Genomic DNA, 24,985 nt, shown 5'->3' with positions numbered 1-24,985 from the left:
AGAACTCTGGACCTGCAAGGTCCTGAGCCCACACAGGGGTTTGCAGAACACCTCACGGAGAGGGGTCCCCACCATCATGGGCCTCCAGGTACTAATGCTGTATGAACATAACTCAGCTGATAGCAGTACAGCTGTGGGGGCTAGCACCAGAAAAAATACACGATGGTCGGCTGCTGCTTCTCCTTCCAAGAGGAGGACTTGACAGGGCACATAGGATTTCTTCCACGAAGGACTCTGTGAAAGGCTCTACATGCCCGGTGTTCAAGTTTTGGGTACAGAAGTCATGATCATCACTTTGATTGAACTCAAAGCAAATCCAACCAATGTCCCACGTCTCAAAACATTAATACAGCGGTTTGTCAGCTTACATGCTCCCTGGGAGCTTTGCATTAGTTTCTTGTGACAGTATTTTCCTTAGAAATATCAGGCTTGTCTCCTCTGTTCCTTCCCCTCAGCTGCCCCAAGGAGAGAGTTCTCCTACCCTGTGCTCCTGTGTGAAGGGCTTCTACAATACAGAATCACAGAATCATTAAGGTTAGAAAGGATCTCCAAGGTCAACTAGTCCAGCCATCCCCCTACCACCAATATTACCCACTAAACCACGTCCATAAGTGCCACATCTAACCTTTCCTTAAACACCCCCAGGCCCGTAGTTTTCTCCTGGTGAGGCCTCACATACTGTCCCACGCATCTTCCACAAAGGCACAAAACAACTACTAGTACTCTGACTATAGCAGGTTTTCACAGACACCTGCAAAAATCCAAGATAACTCTGAGTGAGCATCCTAAGGGCTCTGTGTTGCTCCTATGTAATCACCAGACAAGGAAATTCTCAGTGATCTGCAACAATTTCATTGAGCTGCATCATGGAATCTGAGTTATGTATAGAAATTTTTCATTAGGGGTAACAAGCGTTGGGAGCACAAAGTGCAGGGCTGACATGCAAAAGCAGAAGCACATCCTCTAATGAGATGAGATTAATTGCCCGTTTTATTACTCTTATATCTATTCTGCTTAGTCCTGGTGCTGTTCTTAGTGTAGTATGAACTTTGAAATACAACAGTTCCCAGCTCAGAATTTATTCTCTAGTCCTTTCAGCATCTCTCTGTCTTGTTCAGGACCTAAGTCCACCACTCAAGCATCAATTAATTTTTTTTTTAAGCTTCCATTCACCTAAGCTATCAGATATCACCTAACCCCATGGACATTTAAATACCCAGAGAGGCCAAGCCTCCACATGCTGATGCCTGCTAAACATTGCTGCTGTCTTGCCTCTGAGCTGCTGCTCAGAGCCCAACACCATTCTGCCCAGAGGAGCCAACCTGCAGGCAAGGCAGATAAATGCCTATTTTCTAGTACCTATCAGCTGGCAGCCTCTGCCCTGGGTGAGCTGGAGGCCACCAAGAGGTAAAGGAGTAATAGGATGGCCTTTATCCATCCTATACTGCAGCATAAAGGGATGCAGTACATACAGGGATGTGGACAAAAAAGAGCTGCCAGGTATGAGCATGCAACACAGTAGAGATGGCTGACCAAACCCTGCAATAGTCTGGCTTAATGACCTGACAGAAAACACCGCGTATCCCAGGCACCACCACTTCTGAGGTCTGAAAGTGAACAAAGCTGAAGAACAGCATGAAAACTGTGCCGGAGCAGTACCAGCTCTGCTGCCAATTCACTGCCTGGCCTGCAGCAAAACATAAACCTTAAGGCCAGAGCATATAAACTTGACCTCTGCACGCCACAGATTTTGAATAAGTCAACTTTAGTTTATTATAGGTCAGTATCTCCAACTGAAAAATGAGAATGGTGCTTGGAAGCTTTGCAAAGCTCTCAGAGATCCTGGGGGTGACAAATACTACACAAATGTGAGTGTGGTTACTGTTGTCATTATAGCAGTGGTTCCTGCAGCAGAGCCCCAGCTTGCTGAACTGAGAGGCATGAGGGAACATAGATATTACCAGAAAGAAAGGAGAGGAAAAAAAAAAAAAAAGCAAAGATTCTCTCCAGAGAGAGAGAGAAGCAGAGGGAGAAAGTAACCTGCAAACACCTATGATAATCAGCAGATAGTTCTTGAATCTCAATCCTTCAGAGAGTTTGGTTCGTCCTCCCTCTGCAGCTGTGGCAGGCTGGCATCTCCGCACACCAAGAAGAATTCAAAATGGATTTGACTGTGGATCTTCCCTCCTCATTCTCCTACATCACTTCCAGATACATTTTTCAGAGATTTGTACTTCTTATAATAAACCTCTCTGAAAACAGTCTATCCTGAAGGCAAGGTTACTTGTCAGAGTGATATTGCTTTGGGACCAGGCACTTATGTACCAGGGAGCCTGCAAGCTCACAAAGATTCTCTTTACTTGGAATAAAAAACAATTCTACTTTTCCCCCACATCATTTGGAGTGGGGTGCCAAGGTTAAACTTAGCAAAACACAGCAATTTAAACCACTGTCAAAAGCAGACTTGATTACCATCCTGCAGGGATGAACAGGCTCATGGTGGAGCCACGTAACCCTGACCTAAACCTCAGCAGCGGCTGATTCAGAAAGTTGGTTTGATTTAGATCTTCTTTGGTTCTACCTGGAAAACAACAGCATGAGCCAGAAAAAGACCCAAAGTGCAGTTTTTGCTTTTTGACCCAGTCAGAGCAAGGTGAGTGCAAGCAGGAGCTGAGCAGGGACTTGTCCTTTTCCCTGTGCACAGCAGCAAAGGGACCCCGGGAGGCCAAGGGCAGCGACTGAGCTGAGGTGGGAGCTCTTGCTCTGCTCCCATGGTGTGCCAGAGAAAATCCCCAGGTGCTCAGCATCTCCTGCCTGTCCTTACCTCCTCTCCTTCATCTGTCACCCCACTTCCACTACACCTCTCAGGGGTGTATGTCTTTTAAATGACACACAAAATCTGGCACACAGCTGGAGTCACCCAGCAGAAACTTCCCTTGTGCTGTTGTAATGTTTCCTAAAACAATGTTTTGAAAAAAAAAAAGAAAGAAAGAAAAGTAAAAGAAAATAAAAATAATAAAAGAAAAATAAAAAATAAATGCAAGTCTTTCTTGCAGAGCTTATTGCCTTCTGGGAAAGACACTTGCACCAAGCAACCTCCACCAGAGCCCAGTAACAGCAGCCCCCCTGCACAGCTCCTGCCAGCCCCAGTGGAGCACCGCCTTGCTGAAAAAGCAGCAGCGCCCAAGACAGGGCTGTTCACCAACCTCCTTCACAAGCACGCGTGTCCTTCACTTCGGAAGCCTAGCTCCATGCTGTTAAGCCTGTAATCCCCCGTGAGGTGAAAGCCCTCCCGCAGGTCGAGTCCCACGAGGAAACGAGGACTTCTTGTGCTCCTGAACCTGTATTTGCCAAGCTGAAAGCAGGGACAGCCATTTGGCAAGCCAGCCCCCCCTCCAGGCCAGCAGGCTCCCCCGTCCAGGTGTACAGCTCCACAAGCAACCAGTGTCACATACCAGAAATAAACAAGGCTGCATAGCAACCGCTCCTCTGAAGAAATCTTGAGCATGAGATGCGAGGAGTATCTCCTGCCTGCAGGGCTGGCAGCCAGCTCCTTGGACACTGCAGCGGGGAGCTCAGCAGCACCCGAGCCTTCAGGCAGGGACAACCTCTGAGATGCAGCGTGCTCCGAGTCCCCCCCCCCCCACAACTGCTGCATGAGAATCATCCTTAAAGCTTTGCTCAGTGCCCAAACAAATAGCACAGTGTGCACCTGATGGAAACTTTTAAAAGGAAGGGGAAGTTTCCCACACCCTTTTCTGCAGGATAGAGTATTTGACAACTTCCTGCCATGGTAAATTGCTTGGATAGATGACGTGAGCTTGGAACCCCTCTCGTTTAGACTGGCGTAAATCCACACTAGTCCTACGGAAAGCATCCTACCTGGGCAAGATTAGCAAAAGAGGAGAACTAATTCCTTCAGACTGGCGCTCTCTCATGCAGCATGGCCACACTTACTGCAATCTCCACTAACTGCTACCGAACAGGAGTTTTCCATCACCACCATTGCAAATACTTCAAACCTCTCTGCTGTGCATAAGTATGTAGAGCAGAAGCTATTTTTCAAATGGAAAATAATGATTTTTTCAACATTTCCATGGCTAGTTTTGAAATCTTCCATAACGAAGTCACTGCTGGCTGTTGTTTGTTTTTTTTTAAAGACAAAAACAAAAATAGAGAGAAATTTTGAGCAAATGTTCAATGCTATTCTCTGTTAACACTTATTGTTAACAACTTGTTAATAACAAGTTCTTGGACAACTCCTCAGTCTGTCTATACAACAACTTGAATGGAGTGTGTCCACACGATATGACGAAAGAAATTCTCCAAGCTTTGATTCATGAGCTCTTGTGCCCAATCTGCAAGCAAACAGAGAAAGAGAAAGAGTTTTTTAGCTGGAAAAATGTGCAGTAATTCAGCTCTTAGAGGAAAACAAACAAAACCGAATATCTGCAAGAGTTAGCAATCATTTGTCAATAGTACAGGCAGCATACCCACCCTGTTGTGATTTGGGGAGATGACTGGCACCTCACTTGGCAAAAGCAGCAGCAAAGCCAAAGAGAAGCATCTTCCTGCCACTGCTGAGCCACCCCAATGGCAGCAGCAACGTAGGAGTAAAGGATTCGGCCTTACAATGAGTCACCTTAAATCATGCGAGTCTCTCAGCTTCTCTGAGGCTGAGTAATCGGATACATGAGAAAATAACACTATATATTGCAGAATGGCAGAAAATGAGCCAACCACAGCTACGGGTCTCCTGCTGTGACATTACCTGCATGAAACAGGGGAATTCTCTCCAAAGCTGTCTTCCCTTTCCTACAAACAAGAGGCAGAGGACTGCCCTCGGCCTCAAGCACTGCTTTAGACCTTCAGAGACACTAAGAAAGTTCTGCCTCAGCTGTGTTGCAGGCTTCAGGCAAGGTTTAATCTGCTACAGCTCCTGCTTGTAAAGAAAGCAAAGCAGAAATGCTGCTTGTTCACCTCTCTCCGTGTTTTCTTTTAGGACAATAAACCCTGCAAGCGAGGGAATTGTCTCTTCCTACAGGCGTGCGTTATCTAACAGAGTAGGCCCACCTGTCAGTTAGGGACAATACCGTAAAAGAGCAGTGGTACCAGCTCTTCAAAGGACTTTCCGTGATACAGTGTTTTCTGTTCCCTTTAATTAGGGGGACGGCAATGAACTACCAGCTCAGCTCTGGTGAAAAATGTAAGCTCCTGTGTATCTCGAAACAAGCACTCCTTCAGGGAAACAGCACTAGCAAAGCTGAAAAGTGTGGCTCTCATCAAATCATCAAAAATGTCAAAAGTAAAGCAAAGGTTGTCAGTCAGTCAGACTAAGACTGGCGGGGAGCACCTAATGTCCAGTCTCCAGCCTCAAGTACCTGCACATATTCCTCTTTTAGTTTTGCTCAGTAATATTGATGTTGATGGGGCAGATTCAATCAATGAGAAACCTGAAAGCCTAGACACTCAGCCTGAACAACGGTAAGCCAAAGTTTTATTTCATATTTCCTGAGAGGAAGAAAAACATTGCAGCCGCCATGGGAGAAAAGAGTGCCTTCCGTCTTGAACCTCGTGTCAGACCCATTTCATCTGGGGCAGCACCACCCACACGGACACACTCTGGTGCCACCTGCACACCCTGTGGTGATGCATCAGTATGTTACACAGGGAAGGAGTAGTGTCCATTGACACACAGGCACCCTGGAAATGAACCTGGTAACAGCCGGTCACGAACCTGGTCATAACACTGTCCCTCAAAGCAACCAAGGGGTAAAACATGCTACTAGATCAAACCCCCTGTCTCATCTATCTGTAGCAAACCAAAGCATCTCCACCAGTTCCCACCCGAAAGAAAACAAACCAAACACCCCTCACGGTAGGTTAACAAAATAAAACCTTGAAGCCCCCTTTCTCTAAAAGTGAAGCACGGCCTCTCCATTTTCACAAATACACCTTGGACATATCTGGTTAAACCTCTGTACTCTGTTTGACCAGCCGCCTGCTCCCAAGCTACATCTTCCTATAGTAGCAGGGAAGCCTCGGGGCACTGCAGGCAGGAGCGTGAGGCTGAGCAGGGCTTTTTCTGCCATCTAGAGCAGGGATAGAATTAGTGCTATGTTCTGCAGCTGTAATCAGAAAACTACTTATTTATTCCTCTTCACCTTTTTTCTTTCACATGGTGCACTTGCTTGGCAGCGTGATCCTTTGCAGCAGCCTCACAGCATGCATACCGCTTCTTTTTCACTCACAGGAGCTTCTGCTGGGTTAGGAGTCCTTGGACTTTTCCCACTGCAACCTCATTTGTGCATTGGGGATGGGCAATCAACACTGATTCAGCATCTGAGGTGGTGAGGGAAACAGCCCAAGCGCACGGCATTAATTAGCCCAGCCGACAGGTCAGAAGCCAGCAAGTTTATACAGACCTTCTGGTTGTATGACCTACAGCAGCAGAAGCAGGTTATTAATTTAGTACTGGAGGTGCCAATGAAGCTTTGCAAACTGGTAGGAAAGAGCTGAGTTTCACTAACAAATACAAGCTGTGCTCCAAATCCTCTTCCAATGATAAAAATCAATGCAAGCTGAAATACCAACATAGGGAAAAGATGGCTGGGTATGAAGACTTTTTATTTTTAAAACAGTCATTTTTTGGTAATACTTCAGTCTTATAACTACATTGCAACTTCTCTCTGATGAGCCCAAAGCAGTTTGTGCTTCCACAAGTGGCACTCAACTCTTTGAGGTGATTCAAGCAGTGTATAAATATATGGGGACACTGAGGCCGGCAAGAGCACTCCTAACTGCACTCATGGCCTCAGAGTAAATAAACTGCAGTGACACCAGCAAAATAAGGTTTCTCTTGATGCAGTGACAGCTGTCTGTGACAGGGTAACAATTGTGATTGGGTCATCTCGAGAAGAAAATGCTGAGACATTTTTAAAAAATGACTAAAACGAGGTAGGGTTTAAGGGCACTAGTCTCATTTACAGAGGTGCTATATTAAGATCTGCCAACTAAGCTTTACCAGAGATTTATCCTGTGGGGATCAGGGACTTTCAGACTGATGGATAGAGTATCTTGGCTGTAGCTTGCCAAATTTTTTTTGATGGAAAACAACGATTCCACAAAATCGATGTGATCTGTGAAAAAGTGTTTGTTTCAATGATTTCTGTGAAAAAAATAAGTTTTGGAAATGAATGCTTGATATTTTCCTCAAATTCCTCAATCAAATAAAATGGAGATAAATTTATCTCTATTCTGAGTAACCTTAATCCTAAGCAGTGAAAACCTACCTTACCAAAGACGTGTTTCCAGACCAGACCTTGAGACACCCTCTGGTGATTCAAGGCACTGTATACACATGATGCCTTCCAACCTAATTCGTTTAGGATCATATGGTCCTAAATTAAGCCCACTCGGTTCCCTATGTTGCTAATCTAGCTAACTGCATATTGGCTAATTGCAGGCTTTAACTCACCACCAAATGTAGCAACTCGCCATCTGTTCATTCTGGCTACCCAAAAAGTCAGCAAGCACATGAAGTCGCACCTCAGCTGGGGATGCAGGGAAACCAGCTGTCAGCAGCTGCGGTCTGGCACAAGTCTGCATTGCATTCGATTTATCGTAACAGAATGGTTATTATATAACAGGGGAATAATGCAAAAAGCAACTCAGTTCACCCTTCACAAACAAAGTGTGGGGGCAGACTTCGCTATGACCCTGATTCTTTTGCAGCTATGTCAAAAGAAGGGCACACGAGCCAGTCTGCTAACCACGTGTATGCAAATGCACCTCTGATTTTCCTGAGGGTAAGACATGACTAAAAAGACCTGTCCTCTCCCCAAGTTTATGAGAATTTAGCATAAATCATTTTGAAAACTGAACCCAGTCAATGCTCTGACCCAAGAGTCAGAGCATTGGTACCTGTCTGTTAGAGGCAAACCTTGGCTGGTGCACCTTTAAGGAGGTGGGCAAAGTCCATTAGCTCCATTAATGCCACACCACAAACCTTTATTGCAGAGCAATACACAACCCTAACTGCAGCCCTGCTATACCTGTGCTGCTGCCTTGAAGTACAGCTGCAGTGTGTGCAAGCCGCAATAACTTGCTTCTGTGTGCTTTGGCTAGCTACTGTACACACTGAGGCAGCTGAATAACATCAAAGCTGCACAAAAAATTAAATGCTTTTCCACAACGTCACATTAAAGCCTAGAAAGAACCAGAAATCAAGCCCCAGTGACACAGAGTTCAGGCCTCACACTTTAAAATCCCTCTACTCCTACAGAAAGATTAGTTGTTTCTTTCCCAAGAGCCCTGTTTTCCCCTCCTACCATTCATCTGCCAAGCAGAAAATCTGTCCGTCCGGTTTGGGGTGCAGGACTGAGGTTTCAGGACCGCATCTCTGATTTGAAGGGCTCTCAAAGATCACAAGCAGAGAATGCATAACCTCAACATCTGTAAAACAACAGGTACATTCATTGGTAACAGCGGTGAAGAAGATGGAGATGAAGGTGTACAACAGGTATATGTAGGAGCCCATGTTACTTCCACATGGTTTACCAGCTGGCAGCCACCAAACCATTTTCAGGAAACAGGATCTGCTAAGTGCTCTCAGTAACCCCCTGTAACACAGCACAGGTCAGAAAGCGGATGTTCCTGAGGGCACTTTAGGAAAACTGACACAGAAAAGCATTGTTGTTTCTAAAGTCCTATAAACAGCAAGAAAATACTCTGTTTCACTCGTTTCTGAAAGAGGAAACAGTGGAATTATTTGGATGGGAAAATGAGTAAAAGAAGTACCAGCAGAAAAAGATTTGTTCAGGCTATTGAACAATTCACACAGTAAAGGTGACCGAGACTTGAACTGGAGATAAAGAGAAGAGAAATTAGGCCTGCAACTTATTTTACCTACCAGCAACTTCAAAGAGGTCCTAAAACACTTTCAACTTCGATCAATCCCTGATAAGAGCTTGGCAGAAAATGTCCTGTGAGCTGGAGGATACCCAAACTTCCTAAAAGTCATCTTAACTCTCCCAGATCAGAGAACATCACCAAAATAAACACACAGATGAGACAAATTGAGTCAAGATGAGAAAGGACTCAATTTCCTTGTTAATGGTTTTCCATTCAAACTCTCTAAAGCTCCAGAAATTAGCTGCTCGAGCTCTATAGAAAGGAAAAATTGGCACAGGCTAGTAGATTTTTCTCAAATAATTACAAAAACTAAGTATTTACATACCACAACAAAGTCATGGAGAAGACTGCTGTGGTAGATGAGTAAGTTCCCTTTTTCACCGTCACTATTTCAAACAAACTCTGTACCTATAGTGGAGAAAAAGTTTTCCATGGCTACCTTGAGTTTAATGTGTGTGAAAGGGATGGTAGCTTTTTGTTGCTGTTTCTTTTATGTAGCCGCTCTTGAAATAAAATTGTACAGGATGCAATTCTATCTCCTTTACCCTTCATTGAGCCTGCTGGGGTAAAAAAAAAAGAAAAGTAGAAATTAGAGGACTGAGTGTGACCCCACTAAAATCAAGCAGCCGCTGTGCCCAGCTTATGGGCATTTTGAGAAATGATTCCTCTTCCAGATCACTTTATCCCTGTCACTCCTCAGTGGAAAATGATTTCCAGTCACTAGCCTACAGCAGACAATAATAAAGGATGAAAAATAGCCAAGCTATCATTCATACTAGATGCCAGAAATGAAGTATGGGAGAATTTTGTGGGCTTAGTGCACTGGTGGGAAAGCCAAGGAGGAATGGCATCAGCCCCTGCCTGCTCCAAGGTGGCAGCAGCACGGTGGGAACAGCTCATTTAGCAGATGGCATTTTTCATCAGGCTGGTAGCTGTGTACGGAGCCTTCAGTATGAGCTGGAGTTTGGTCATGACAAGAGGCAAACAATGAGTATATTGAAATGCCATAAATCCCATGTTGGCAGAGCTCGAAGCAATTCAAGCCTCCATGCAGCATTAGGTCTCATGACTGCACCTGGAGGCAGGCAGGTAAATGAAAAATCAGTACATCTAGAAGAGACCATTTCAGTGCCAAAAAATAAAAGGAGAACTTGGGGGCAGAAAGAAAAGCTCACGTGGAACTATGGCTTGCATAAAAGTGGCTGCTAACCAGCTTGTGGATTGCAAGCCAGTTGCTCCTCATGGCCCTGCAAATTACGTCCCACAAAGCCTCACTGAGAACAAGGGTCAGCACCTCAACAGAGAGCTGTGACTTGCCTTATTGTATCCTCTCTGCATTCTGGCTGCTGTAGTATCTTCTTTCTCTCACCTTTTTGATGTCCTTGCCTATGTAAACTGAAAGCTTGTTGAGGCAGACAGCAAAGAACCTTCCTGCAGGGTTTTCCTCAGGACATTAAGAAGCACGTACTTTGTCTCCACTGCGTGTTTTTCTCTAAAAAATTCCAAGCATTCAGCCACAGAAAACAAAGAATTTTGATAACCTAGCCACGTAGGGCTATCCGTTCCTTGCACATGGAGAAACTGACATACAGAACTTGGGTTTCAGCCTTGGTGGTCACTGATTTCCCATAGCTCAGTTCTGAGATAGTTTGGAAACCACTATGATAGCTTCAGCAACTAGTGAAGCAAAGCTTTCTTCATACATCTTACACGGTGTCATTCAATTCCTCATCTGAGTGGCAGGGATCACGTCAGAAGTTGTACCATTATCTTAAAGCAAAGCCAGGAGTTCACTATTTTTTTCTCCAAAATAAAAACCCATTGTCTAGTTAACAGTTTCTGAGAGTTTAGGTGAGGGTTCTTTAGTTTCTTTGTGCTGTTTTTTGTTTGTTTGTTTAAAATAAATAAATAAATAAATACTGCCTCCGAAGCTAATGAGATGACTGAAAGATGAGATTCCTAAATGGGATAAAATTTTGCTCTGCTGTTGGGCATCAAGTGCTGCTCCTTATCAATGAGAGTATTTCTTAATGCCAAATTTGATGGGGTTTGAGCATTTATTGAAAGACAGTGGAGGTTTGTGCTGCTTGTACCTAGGAGCACTAAGCTAAGCATCCCAACAAGGACGTGTCCTTGAAATCTGAGTCTCAGGGAACGCTTAATACTGTGACAGGCTCCTCTGGAGACTCAGGCATTTCCTTTTTCCTCTCTAGAGCTGCCAAAGAGCTTTGAGTCTGTGGGGCAAACATTTGCCATGAAATTATGATCATCCCTAGGACTGATTGATTCAGGCTGCTCGAGTTTTTTCTTGTTTGTTGTTGGGTTTTAAACCCTAGGAGTCACAAGAAACCATGAGAAGAGATGACAGTTTAGGTCTTATCTCATTCTCATCAGCGCTAATAGCAAAACTGTAATTGATTTTAATTGTCAGGGAAAAAACCTCAGCACACGGACTAAAACATGGAATGAAGCTTCTTCATGCAGTCTGCTGTCTGTGCATTTTTTAAAGATGTGATAAAAACCTCCATTAGAAATATATTCTTCAATTAAAATAATTTTTTTCTCCAAACACACACTTAGGTTGTGATCTTCTATTTTCCACAAAACAGGTTTAAAAAAAAATGATGAAAACAGTTTCCAGCTGAACAGAAACAGAGATGTTTGAAAACATTTGACAAAGCCATACAACCATCTGAAACATAAACAGCTCTCATTTTTATTTTAAATGTTTGTCTTCTTAAATTTCCACTAAACAAAAAAAAAAACAGTGCTTTTGTAAGAAGTCTAAAGTTTTAGAAACTTTCCAGTGAATCTAAACCTTAGAGAGGAAGTTCTCAGCCTTTATTATTTTTAAAGCAAAGGAATGGCTGGAATGGCCCACTGGGATCTCACTGTTACCCAAAGAAGCCATAAGGAGAGCCCCACAGGAGCTGTGGAAGGGGCACGGTGCTCAGAAGACTTGTACGTACTCCTGCAACCCAGACCAGCACAGCATTCAGCAACAGAGCTTTTCCCGGGATAGACCAAAGTGTGCCACGGGTTCAGCCACCAATGGGGTAAACACAGAAGCTAGCTGCAGAGGTGTGAATTTCAATACACTGGGCATTTTAAGCAAATCCAGCTGCATGTGCTGCAGTGAAACCACAGATGTGTTCCTTGGACAGACCCAGCCACCCACCTTACGCTGGCCAAAAGGGCAACTGCTCCTCATTTCAGCATCCAGCTGAGTGGTCTTCCCAGGGTGAAGAGAAATGCCTTACACCATTTCTTTGAGAGTCAGAGCTACAGACTGCTTTTTCAGACGTGTCTGAATTTTGCATACCAGCCCTTACACATAAAACTCATCTGGTAAAGAGCCACTGGTACATCACTTCAGGAGGCAGAGAAGGAGCTAGCATGGATTGAATCTGTTTTTCCCATGCATTTTACTAGGAATAATAAAGGCTATTATAATCCCACCTACCAAGGGATCCTTAAAAAAAAAATTGTTGAAACTATGACTCAAGGAAACACTAATAAGTAAAATCTACTGCCATGCAGCTTGCCAAGGAGTTCGAGTTCCTTTGGCAAACAACATTAATTGCAAAGCAAATAAAACGCTTGCTGCAAGAATGACAATACGGGAGACCTACCTTCATCTTTGTTCTTATTTACATGTTTCCATCAGTACCCAGAGAAGTTTAACTCTGGGCTGAAGGACCTGGCATGGTAAAGTCCTCAGGTTTCAGCATTCCTCTGGCAATCCATCACCCCTCAACTTCTCCTCCGCAATTCAGTCCCAAGGCATTAAACTGTCACCACTCACTAAGAAATTGGACTTGAAGACACCTAAGCAGATTCATTAACGTATTAGGTAAATGCAATCTCATTGGCTCCTTTTTTTAGGCGTTTGGCAAGCAGTGTGCAAACAAACCTGGAGGATGAGGCTCTCAGGGGAGGGCAGGCATCTTGCCAGTGTTCTTGCTTAAATGGAGGGAAATAAAGCAGCAGCTCCTCACAGCCACACCAGAATTCGCAACCTGCTGTTTTGCTTCAAGACAGCAAAAGACACAAGGTGACATCAGCTGCTTCAGCCTTATGGATATGTGATGTACTTTCTGTATGTGCCACGTACATCATAACGCACAGGGCATTTCTACTTTAAAGGCAGCATGGTACTAGTCACAACCAAAACAAATCCCAATAGGTTGTTTCTTGCATGTAGACTGAGTGACACAAACCATCTCTAGATTAGTCTTCAGGACTGTAGAGGGGTTATTTTCATTATCCATAACCAGGCGGTTGGTGGCTATGTAGCTGCACTGACCTACAGCCCTAACTCACATCCTAATAGCACAGACTAAGCAATAAGGCCACCAAACCAGCACAAAGGGAGCCATTTGCTGGTGTCAGGCATGTGTCTACCCTGTTAATTCTGTCATGTCCCATAACACACACCAGCTGTCATAGACTGTGAGACTTAGACATCTGTCCTTCCCAGAGATTCACATTTTGTCACTGATAAATATAGCTATTGGCCCTCTAATTTGTTAGTTACAATTTTGCAGTACACTTGAACACGTTATGATTGGCATTTATTTGACTTGTCCAGGCAATTTGTCCATAGCACTTCCACCCCAGGCTATGAGCTCATTAGACCTCATTAATTAAGCAGAACTAGACTGGAAAGATGCTTGGAGGAGAATCTTGAAGTGCATCAGGAAGTAGGATGAGCAATTCAGTAACAAACATTATTCTAGGAAACGCTACTACGTCAAAAATTAGATAACACATTTTGTACATGACTGCAAAACTTGACATCTTTTGGGAAGAGAAAGCAGTAAATCCAAACAAATATGCTCTATACATTAAATATACCTATACCTAAGTATAGGAACATTACCTCATCTAGACTTTGCACATCACATGCCACTTTTCCAGGAAAAGGCTACCTATGGTTGCCTCACTTTCCTTCAGTGGCAACCTGAGTTCAGAGCTGTATTGATCATTTCCTCATTCTGTTTTTAAAAATCTTTCTGTTTATTTCCCTCAATACCTATTTAATACTACTGATTAATATTAACATATTAATATTAACAATATTAATATTAAATTAAATTAATATTAAATTAAATATTTATTAATTTATTAATAGTTAAATATTAATATTAAATTAATATTAACAATATTAATATTACTACTGATTAATATTACTGATTAATAACAGAGGAGACACTTCGATAAAGTTTCAACTTCGCTGCTGGTTCAGGTAATGGCTGAGCTCTCTAGTCTTACAGCAAAACTATATATATTGACACATTTTATTTGTCTATAAAGCAAGCTTTGCTTTTAATGCTTGTGTATAAATTAGCTGACAAATAGCTCATTTTGCTAACTATAAACCAATACTGATTTTCACATAGAAATTATTAGCAAATATTTTCCAAGTTCCTCACAGAAGCAATATTCAGATGAGTGAACAGCAAAGAACTCCTGCAACGATTACAACACAGCTCTTCCCCAATGATATCACAAGATCATGTATTTCACTCCCATTTTTAAAAAGAGTAGAAAAGAAGGACTTGTTGAAAGAGGTTCAACAAGTTAAAGTGCAAGATTCTGCACCTGGGTCAGGGCAATCACAGACATGAGTACAGGCTGGGAGAAGAACTCATTGAGAGCAGCCCTGCAGAGAAGGACTTGGGGGATCTGGTAGACAAAAAGCTGGACACGAACCAGCAGTGTGTGCTTGCAGCCCTGAAGGCCAACTGCATCCTGGGCTGCATCAGCAGAGACATGGCAAGCAGGTCAAGGGAGGGGATTGTCCCCCTCTGCTCTGCCCTCATGAGGCCCCACTTAGAGTAGTGTGTCCAGGTCTGGGGCCCCCAGCACAAGAAGGATGTGGGGCTGTTAGAGAGGGTCCAGAGGAGGGCCACAAACATGACCTGGGGCTGTTCAGCCTAAAGAAGAGAAGGTTCCAGGCTGATCTCATTGTGGCTTTTCAGTACTTAAAGGGGACTTACGAAAAAGATGGAGACTGACTCTTTGCTCAGTCAGATAATGACAGGATGAGGGGGAATGGTTTTAAACTAAAAGAGGTGAGATTTAGATTAGAGGTTAGGAGGAAATTCTTCACTCAGAGGGTGGTGAGGCACTGGAACAGGTTGCCCAGAGAAGTTGTGGATGCCCCATCCCTGGAGGTGTTCAAGACCAGGTTAGATGAGGCCCTGGGCAACCTGATCCAGTGGGTGGCATCCCTGCCCATGGGAGGGGGGTTGGAACTAGATGATCTTAGAGGTTCCTTCCAACCTGAGCCATTCTGTGATTCGCACAAACACAAGTCAACCTTCCTTTGATCCATTCAGCCTGCTCTATTGTTTTTTCATCACAGGACATTCAGTAACCCTGAGAGCAAGGACAAAGTAGTCATTTGCTACAGAAGAAGGCATATCTGCACACAGGTTTTGTGTGTCCTACTACACAGAAATTCAGGGGCCCTGCCACTGCTTGGATAACACTGGAGAAGGCATCTGTTGCCCATGTCCTCAGCCTCTGGAAGGACATGAGACCACAGAATTCCACATCCCCAAGACCCCATGAGCTTCTCCCACCACCTCAGTCCACTCCCTGTAACCTTCACCAGCATGCACACAAGGAAACTGCTTCTCATGACCAGGTCCAGGCAATGAGCCCCAGGCAGCTGCATATCTCAACAAGAGAGCTGAAGGAGTAAATTGATGCCTGTCCATCGGCAGCCAACTGAAACTTGCCACTCCTGAGGGACAGTTGTATAAACACAAACTGTATTGAGCTGGAAAGCAGCAAAGGAAGTATGCAGTAACAACTGTCAGTCCATTATTGCATTGTTTGGATTTTCGTTTGATGCAATAGGAAGGTTACATGATGATAGACCGGGTCCCAGATGAGAGGCAACATGACCATACGACAAATCCATTGTATTTTGGTGAAGAGAGTGAGAGAAAAGGAAGTACCACCACGCTGCATTGCCTGCTCATCACAAAATCTTTCCAACACATTTAATGTACTGTCAAAGTCTCCTTACCAACAACTGCAAAGCATTCAGATTCTTACATGGCACTAAATAGTTAGATATATTTCCATGCACGGTCTTCTACCTCCTTTTTTCAAATAGGAGTCAATGCCTTATCCTGCTTCACATCTGGCCATCACCTTTTTTTTTTTTTTTTTTTTAAACTGTGTAAGTAAGAGCTTATATAATGTTGATTTAAAGAGAGTCTTCAGTCTGGATGACTCCACTGAGAGAGAGACAGAAGAGCCTCAACAGGTCAGGGCCGTGTTCATTTGCATTTTTCCTTGAAATTTTCCTTGAAATTCCTCTGAATTTTCAAGGAGGGGATTAGGAAGTGTAAAGGACCTGAACAGAGGTGTGACTGAAAACCACATCCCCTGGGCAACCTGAAGTCTTATTTAACTCATAAATTTGCAAATGGCTCACATAAGGCACTATGAAGCATAGATTACACCTGGGTTTATGCCCTCCATTAGGATGAAATACTGTGTCTGCTCACTGCAGGGCTCTTGTGCCTTTCTCTAAAATATTGAGTCCGGGACTGTCAGAGATGGGATTCTGAACAAAACAGTTTACCTAAAAACAATCCATTCTGTCAATCCACATATTCATGATTAAGCACCCCTCATCTCTGACCTCTGCAAAACAAGCCAAATAAATTAGCTGCATATTTATTCCTTTTACAAACCTCTGTCTGATTTTCAACGAGCTGATTTCACATGCATTTGCAGCCCCATAATCAATACCTTATTTATAAATACCTCCTCCAGCTTTGTAGACAATACCAACAGGTAACAATAACAACTCCAAAAATAGGTACACGCTCCAACATCAGAGGTGAGGGAGCATGCATTCATGTTTGACCTATAATTAGCAAAGCAAGTCATATAAAGACAAACTCAGTAATACATAACCAGGTTGTTTCAGGGTACTCAGCAAAGGTTTGTGGGTTCAGCATACAAACACTAAGCTCCTTGGAGAGGTTATTTGAGGACCGATTGGAAAAGGAGGAATGAGCAGGAAACTAGTCATGTAAGGGATGAGGACAACTGTTGAGGAGGCTGTTTCTTATTTTTCAGTCAGATGATTAGACCTGAGACCTTCAGCTCCAGATCCATCCCTTTTTACCTAATACCCAACTCCCTGTAAGAGAGTGGCTTGAAGCCCCCCCCCCCCCCCCCCCCCGAAAAAAAAACGGAGTTAATCTCAGTAAACCTTTTTCAAAAATTGTGCACCTATACCCCAAACCAGCCACACGAACAGGTCCTTTCCCATATGGGAAACAGAAAAAGCAGTGTACAGAGGACATACATTACCCTCCCCCACAGGCTGGGACCGGCTGCGCTGTGTACATGAGGTGCCCAGTGGATTTCTTTGCGCCAGCAGTCCAAAACCAGGCTGGAAACGCTCTGAAGATCAGACAAAGCAAAACTGAACCGGTTAACGGATTTTCCCAAGAAACTAAGCACTTGTTTAGCATATACTCCTGGGGGACATCACAGGAGCCTGTGGTGAGGCATCTGTAGGGGGCTGCGGCAGGGCCACCTCTGTGAGGTGAGGCCGGGCCTGCCCTGTGCCGGACACAGCTGGTTCCAGCTGGCTCCAATGGCCTCACCCCAGGGCACGACTGAGACCCTCAGCCATGCCAATGGAGCCTCTGTGAAAACTACTTAAGGGTTAAACACTGCACAGCAGTGAGGGAAAAAGTGTGAGAAACAGCCTTGTGAACACCAAGGTGAGACAAGGAGGAAGAGGACGAGGTGTGAGAGCAGAGATTCCCTTGCAGACCCTGGAGGGACTATGCTGGAGCCAGTATTTCCCTGCAGGCCACAGAGAAGAGACCACGGTGGAGGATATTGCATTTTTCCTGAAGCTGTGGGCCCATGGAGGAGCAGGTTTATCCATTGGTACAGAGATCGCAGCCCTTGCAAATAACCCACGGTGGAGCAGGAGAAATCTACTCCCATTCCCCAAGGCCACTCAGTGGGTGGTCAGGAACGGAGCTCAGGCTGAGAAAAAGGCAGGGTAGGGAGGGAGGTGTTTTAATTTTGCCTTTGTTTTTCACCATCCAAATCTCTTCCACATCTCTTTCAACTGGCACTAAATTAAATTCATTTTCCCCAAATCAAGTCTGTTTTTCCCACAATGGTAAATGGTGAGGGACACCAAAACTCCACAAAATCCACTCTAGATGCTACAAGACAGTTCAGACACAAAGGCAATCATTACTTATATAAAACACTATGACAACTCCTAGAGGCCCACTTTGGCAAGATCTTGGAAGCAAGGGAAGATATCTGCAGCTGTTTAAAGACTTCTCCTCACTTGCAGCTGTATTCATATTTCTAAAAGGAGATTACAGGGCTACACTTGAGTACTTCCCCAGAGGCACACATCAGAGTTGTGCTTGCACAGTTGCTCGTTTCCCCCACATCACTAATGAATGAAGATTTCTTGCACACACATACACTTCCCTTATGCTGTCAGCCTTTTCTCACTTCACATAGTGAGCAGGAACTGATCCCTGTGAAACCATACTTTAAACCCTTTTGGACTACAGAAATACAAAACATTGAAGTCGAGATAGCTGCAGCAGCTGAGACCCCCTTATCCTCCCCTCTCTTCAAGGTAATACAGCACTATCATACAAAACAGCATTAAAAGTCATTTTTTAAATGACGCTGTTTATTTGGCTCCAGCAACTGAGAAAGGACAACAAAATGAAGGACTGAAATAGAGGGATGACGAGAGGAACAAGAGCAGGCACTCTCAGGAGGTGCTAATCCTGCAACTGAAAGAGTCGAGCTAACTGGGGAGGTTAATGGAAGGAAGATTTGTACTGCAGAATCTACTCTAATCTTTCAACAGCTGTAATGCAATGACACTTGGAGCTCCACTCAGCAAGCACTGTTTTTGATGTTCAGAGCATTTCTTATCAGATGCAATTAAGGCTGTAATCTTCAGTCCTCAGGAGAAAATAAATCTTTGGCCTCAAAGTTACATGAGATCACCTTGCCTAATCAGTCATTTCCTCTCCTGAGTGTTACAGTGACATCAGCTCCTGTACCTGGGCACAACATTGCATACTAAACTCCTTTCAGCAGTTCACTATCAGAGGCCTCAGCAGATGATGCCTGTAACTCATATGGGACTCCAGGGCCTTAGCTACTCTCTCCACCAGTTTCTCCTCTCCTCCCAGTACACATCAGTGATGTATCAGTAACAGACTCTCTCAAAAAGTCAGCTTCTGCAACGTATTCAACCACATATTTCAGTCTAGAGAAGAAATTTCGACAGTGCAAATGTCACACTCAGCTATCACTGCCTTCAAGAGCTCTGTGGAAAGATCAAGGAGACAATGCAGCCTTTACAGAGGAACTAATAAAGGCACTTACTTAGATTTTTATTTTTTTTTTTTACTCATCCCCTGAGGAATATAACTTCCCAGAAATACGTCTATCCCTACCCACCATTGGGCAGCATTTGCCCAGCAAATGCTCAGCATTTCACTCTGATCATCTCCCCCTTTTCATTCTAGTACTTACCAATTGGGAAAGAACTGAGTGTTGACAACAAAGCAACACCACCAGGTTTTAGGACTGGCATGCCAGCCAGCAAGAAACAGGGAGTTGCTGTTTCAGGCCACCTGCATATTCAGCCTGTTCACTGGGTAAATAAGGCTTGGTACTCTAGGTGCTTTTTGAAGCCAAGGGAACTAAAGGAACACTTAAGTGAATCAATGAAAGCTGAGATTCTGTGCACACCACCAGAACTTCATGCACCAGAGAAACACATTTAGTTGGGTACACAGACCATGCTTGTTTAACCTTTTCTGCAGATATCTTCTCACAATGACCCAATTGGCATCCTTTATGGTCCCTGAGTGCACTTAAGTTCTGAATATCTCCAAAAGTGCTATTACTACACTTAAAAAATCATCACCAGTTCTTGGTCTGCCATTCCTGCATTTTAAGAACATTACAACAATTTTCCCCACAGAGTAGAAAGGCATGTTGTGCAAATCAAGGAGCTAAAAGTCACACCCAAAGGAGCACACACCAAGGATGGACCACAAAGGCCTGGGGACAGACCCCAGCTGGCACAGACACAGGTGGAGCACCCAGCATGTTTTTATTACTAGTTTTCTCCACCATTTTGCAAAGCAATCAGCAGTCTGGAGCTGAGGACTGAAAGATAACAAGAAAAACCTGCCTTTATGGTTACTGTGTCTCTTCTAAGTTCCCAAAACTTCACCTGAAACACTCTGAAGAGTTTGTATTAGGTGTTTCTTTGCCTGGCCCAGCAGGAGACGCAATAGGACATTTGGTCCCCTTCCCAAAATAGTTCAGACTACCGCACTGTTATCAACACATACATTTTTAAATGCTGGACTATGACTAGTCCCGGGAGCACTGCTGCTTCCCACAGCTATGCTGAACAATGTGAAGAACTGAGAGGGTCTCATCTGGTGAGCAGCTCTGAAGTAGAATATTACTTGCACTGCAGCCTGCTGCAGTACCCCTCAGCAGCTCTCCTTGCCAAGACTGAGTTAGGGGAAAAAAAAAAATCAGATTTACATCTGGATAAATTTAGATAAATTGAATAAATTATTCAATTTGAGTAATTTTGAATAATAAAAAAGAACCAACGTAAGTGTGAATTGTTTTGAGTATCTAGAGGAGATTAAACAAAAAGATTAAAGTCAGATTAAAAACAACCAATACCAAAGAAGAAGCCAGAAGTTCTATCAGGATATTAAAATAAGATGTTTCAGCCTCTCCCTGCCACTCCCCAAGCAACCAAAAAATTTCTACTTTTCCCTTCAATTCTCCCATCCCTTTATCATTCACATTGCCCTCCACCTTATGTTTGTGCATCAAATTATTAGTCTGATCAAAACTCCCATTTTTCTTCTGCAAATGTACCGTTACCAAGTTACATTGCAATGTCGCTTCAAACTTCAGGCTTCCAGGAAGTCAAAGTGTTCAAGACACCATTTCTGAACTAAGAGTGACCTTATGTCTATAACAACATAGACTTCTCCTAAAAATCAATCAGACCAAAAAGAGATCACCCATGAACAGCAATGACTTGCATGCTTCAAACTCACGATGCAGAAACAAGGATGGCTTCAGCCAGGACACGGAAGTGGGATGCTGGTCATCCCACCAGCGTATACAGGGTGGTTTCCTACTTACAACATTTTGGAAGCACCAGGAATGCTGTTCCATTCAGGCTTTAATTGTATAAAAATGCCAACACTAATTTCTTGCCAGTCTTGTATACCTTCAGCACATCCTGCATCAGGCTAGTTTCTCTCCACTCCAGCAGAGTGCTTTTGGAAGAGACAAGGATGTACAGCCAAAGCCTCCTGAGTGTTCAGAAGCACACTGGGTGCTGAGCAAAAGGTAGACCACAGGCTGACCAACCACTTCTGTTTCTTGTGCTTTTACACACTCCCTTTACAAAGGGAGTCTTCATAGGAACGGACAGAAATTTATTTCTCTGTGGAGAGAAAAACTCTTCCTATAAACATGAAAATATTTCACTGGAATCAAGGAGACTGTAGGAAATGAATTGTCATTTTGAAACTCATTTTTTACAGAGGTGAAAACATTTAGTTTGAAGCATCCAACAGAGTTCATATTTTCCGTAACAGCCTTCTCTTCAACCTATTAGTTTCTTTCATTTAAATGTATCCCTTTCCCAAATCTTTAATCGTATCTGCAATTTCTATTTCAGCCATAACCCTTGCTTTGAGGAGCCTGAATGCAAGATAAAGCTTCAAAGAACTGCAAGTTCAGACAGGACCCAAGCCTACAAATGCCTGAAGGCAGTTAGCTGAAGCAGCAACTACAAATACCCATGTTCCCCTGAGTTCACACCACAAGATTTTCTCCATTGCAGAAATCTCTGAAACAACACAGCGCAACTTGAGCAAAAGCAGATTCTGCCAACCTTTGTTGTCAAATCTCCTTCCCAGAAAACCCAGATTCAGCTGGTGGCAGAAAACATTTGATCTGATTACAGGAACTTCCAACTTGAGATAGTTGAAAGGGTCATTGGTCCCTGTACCAGACATTTTGCATGATATCATTTCCATCTGACTTACCTCTACGCCAATTCTGGGGAAGTTGTCACAAATGGTCTCACCCGATTCAGAGTGGGAAGATTTTTAATAGTTTCATTGATGTGGACATGAAAAAGATTCTTGTTGATGTCAGTTTCCCGCAGCAACTGTTGCCATGGTTATAAATCATTTATTGCCCCCCATTGGCCAACAGCTGAATATAAAGAATGGGTTTACTATGTGCAAGCGAGCATGACAAACACACAGACCTGCTCCTCCTGGAACGTGCCACCAGGCAGCAAAATACTGTTGATGTTTTATTGCAGAAGCTATGGGAAGACTGTAAAATAACCAACAGACAAGTCAGTTGGTGAAAGCAAACAGTCCTCCAATTCAGCTGCAGAAATCAAGGGGTCCTAAGCTTGTATGTGCAATAACTATCATGGGAGGAGTTCAGAGACAAAAACCCTTCTGCCAAGCCCCCATAGACCTGGAAAGATTTTTTCTTAAGGAGAAAATGCACCACTAATTCCTTAAGATATGCCTAAATAACTTATAGTGCTCATTCCTGAGCCAAGGTATTTCAAATAACCTAGTTAAGCCCATCTCTGTGATTAGAAAAGCTTTGGATAGGCTCCAGGTCTGGCGATGACCTCACTTCCCCTCCTAGACAAAGTGAGATTTACTCACACAAATCTTATTTCTCTCTCATACCTCCTTGCTGAACAGTGATATATCTTGCTGCCAAAACAGAAGCACAGAGAAGCACACTTGGACTTTTCCTTAGGCAACAACCCAGGCTCTCTTCCAAGCAGGATTTTCTTAATTATCTTGATTTTACAAGGAACTGGTATACAATACTTCTGGAGAAAAGATCTAAAGAAGAGGCTATGTTTGGGGCAGCAGTGAAAACACAAGCAATCATGCTGGCAACAACCAAATGCATTTTGGCAAGTTTGTTCCCCTGCTTGAGCACAGCAGTTTCCCCACATTACTTCTGTAACTCCTGGAGAAAGTGTCCCTCTCTCTTTCCAGTTCAAACCAAGCCCTTATAGACACTTAAAAGAACTGAAAAATCCCACAGCTGTCACAAAAAAAAAAAAAAAGCTAAGGCACTCAGACACTGTAATATAGTATTACAAACTGTTTTACAATACATTTTCTTTTGTCTCCAAACCACAGTTCCAGCATCCCTCCCTGTGACACAAGGTGCTGGGCACACCCAGAGAGTTTATGGACTTGGGCACTGGGAGGGAGACAGTGAGAATAATCCCAAACTGGAAGGGTATGGTCACCTGGCACCTAGCTGAAGTAGCAGTCGTCCAATTTTAGCAAACTGGGAGATGTAGAAATACTTTCTCTCTACAATGTCAGTCACACTGCTGTCTAAAGCAAAACCGAGGTTTTAAGCTAGCTACTGTAAATTAACTCACAAAACATCTGGCTTTCCTACAAACCAGAGAAAGTCTCCTAGATGGTTCATCAAGGTCCAACAGCGGAGAGTCTGGACACACCTGCAAGGAAAAACAGTGTTTGCAGCAGTCATCTCTCTCCAACCCTGTCCTTCCAGAGAGAAGGGAACCACCATCTCAAAGGCCACAAAATTGGTTCCTTAGAGATTTGATCTTGGTTTATGCATCAGTTAAAGGGGCAAAGGGCAAAACTGTACACAGAACAAGTTTTCATTATCATGAAACAATTCCCTTCCGTACAAAATGGGTTGAATACATTACTGAGCCCTTATTTTGCATGCATGCATGGGGACCATGAGCAAAAGACCCATACTGAGTCTTCTTTACACAGCAGAACCTTTCCTTAGCAGATACAGGGGCACAGCCCAAGTGGGCAGCTCTTACTCCTGCACCCAGCTTCACAGGATCAGATTAAACACTGAAATATTTAGCAAGAGAGGCAGCAAGCATCGTTTGCATAAAGGCGGGGTGCAACAAAGTTCCTCTGGAAGCAGGCCATAACAAGAAACGAGAATGTGAGTGACACTGTTTTACAGCAGGATCTATTTAGCAACCGTAAGATGATACCGTCATCAAAGGCATTAATTCACAGGTTGTTCTTGCTGCCCGGAAAAGAAAGGTATTTTTGTGAAGCTGTTGTGACACCCCCTGGTCATTTGTGGTATTGCTCCTTATCACATTCGAAGTTCATTTACTTCAATAACCTGGAAACAAGGCCACCATCACACTAAAAAAAAAAAAAAAAACAGCAAAGAAAAAATCCCTCAGGTTGTGCAGAGGTGTCTGGACAAACATTAAATAGACACCTATAAATGGGACAATACAAATTTGGTATATAAAAACAAAAGTACTCCTCAGAGTTTACATTGCATGGATTTGTTGACTGTTTAACAACCAAGGCTTGCTCTGGACATATCTTATTTGACTTTATACAAACGCCCATCCAAACTCCATTGCTCAGAACAAGCAGCTAGCCTATCCTCCTTACTCTCCTCATAGCTCTAAACACCAGGTTTAGAGCTGCAAAGCAGGACCTAGCCCATTTCCAGCCTCTTTCTCCAGATGATGCTGCATCTTTGAAAGACAAAAATATGAATGGCGCAGTCAGCTGGCTGATACTTTGGCTTTGATGTGAGAACAGTCCTCAAAAATCCCCCTCCTCTTCCTGCTACCAGGTTCTTCCACGGCTCCACTCCTGGAACAGGTTTCTGTTGTGCTGAAACGATTGACAAAGGTAATATGCCTTCCTTGACAGCGCATCACAACCCATGTCCAAATAGTGCCAGCAAGGTACTCACTCCACTTGGAGCCAAACCCAGGGCCCCTGCTTTGCCTTCTAAAAGGATGGTGCACAACTATGTGTATGCAACTATGTGTAGGACCTTGCACAAACCAAAACACATGTACTGCTTGTGTTACTCCATGCCCTAAGAGCTCAGCACTTTAACTAGAGACGCAGACCTTCATTCACACTCCTCTTTTGCCTTATGTGAAGCCAGT

The 24,985-nt window shown here is 43.6% G+C and overlaps 1 protein-coding gene across 2 annotated transcripts in view; it reads right to left on the bottom strand.

The window, feature by feature from the left end:
* TOGARAM2 (TOG array regulator of axonemal microtubules 2) overlaps nucleotides 1–22,202 on the bottom strand; it is a 61,890-nt gene extending 39,688 nt beyond the window's left edge. The window contains exons 1-5 of one of the 2 annotated variants that reach the window (XM_013192454.3): nucleotides 22,056–22,202; nucleotides 17,255–17,352; nucleotides 16,520–16,581; nucleotides 12,827–12,943; nucleotides 12,546–12,741 (exon numbers count right to left, since the gene is read on the bottom strand). The gene's annotated coding sequence lies outside the window, so the exon portion shown is untranslated. The remainder of the gene's footprint in view (nucleotides 1–12,545; nucleotides 12,742–12,826; nucleotides 12,944–16,519; nucleotides 16,582–17,254; nucleotides 17,353–22,055) is intronic. The other variant, XM_048078510.2, reaches the window with a different exon arrangement.
* Nucleotides 22,203–24,985: the final 2,783 nt, after the last annotated feature.

This window comes from Anser cygnoides, chromosome 3 (genome assembly GCF_040182565.1).
Source record: "Anser cygnoides isolate HZ-2024a breed goose chromosome 3, Taihu_goose_T2T_genome, whole genome shotgun sequence".
NCBI lineage: Eukaryota > Metazoa > Chordata > Aves > Anseriformes > Anatidae > Anser > Anser cygnoides.
This window is presented reverse-complemented; position numbering and strand designations above follow the sequence as displayed.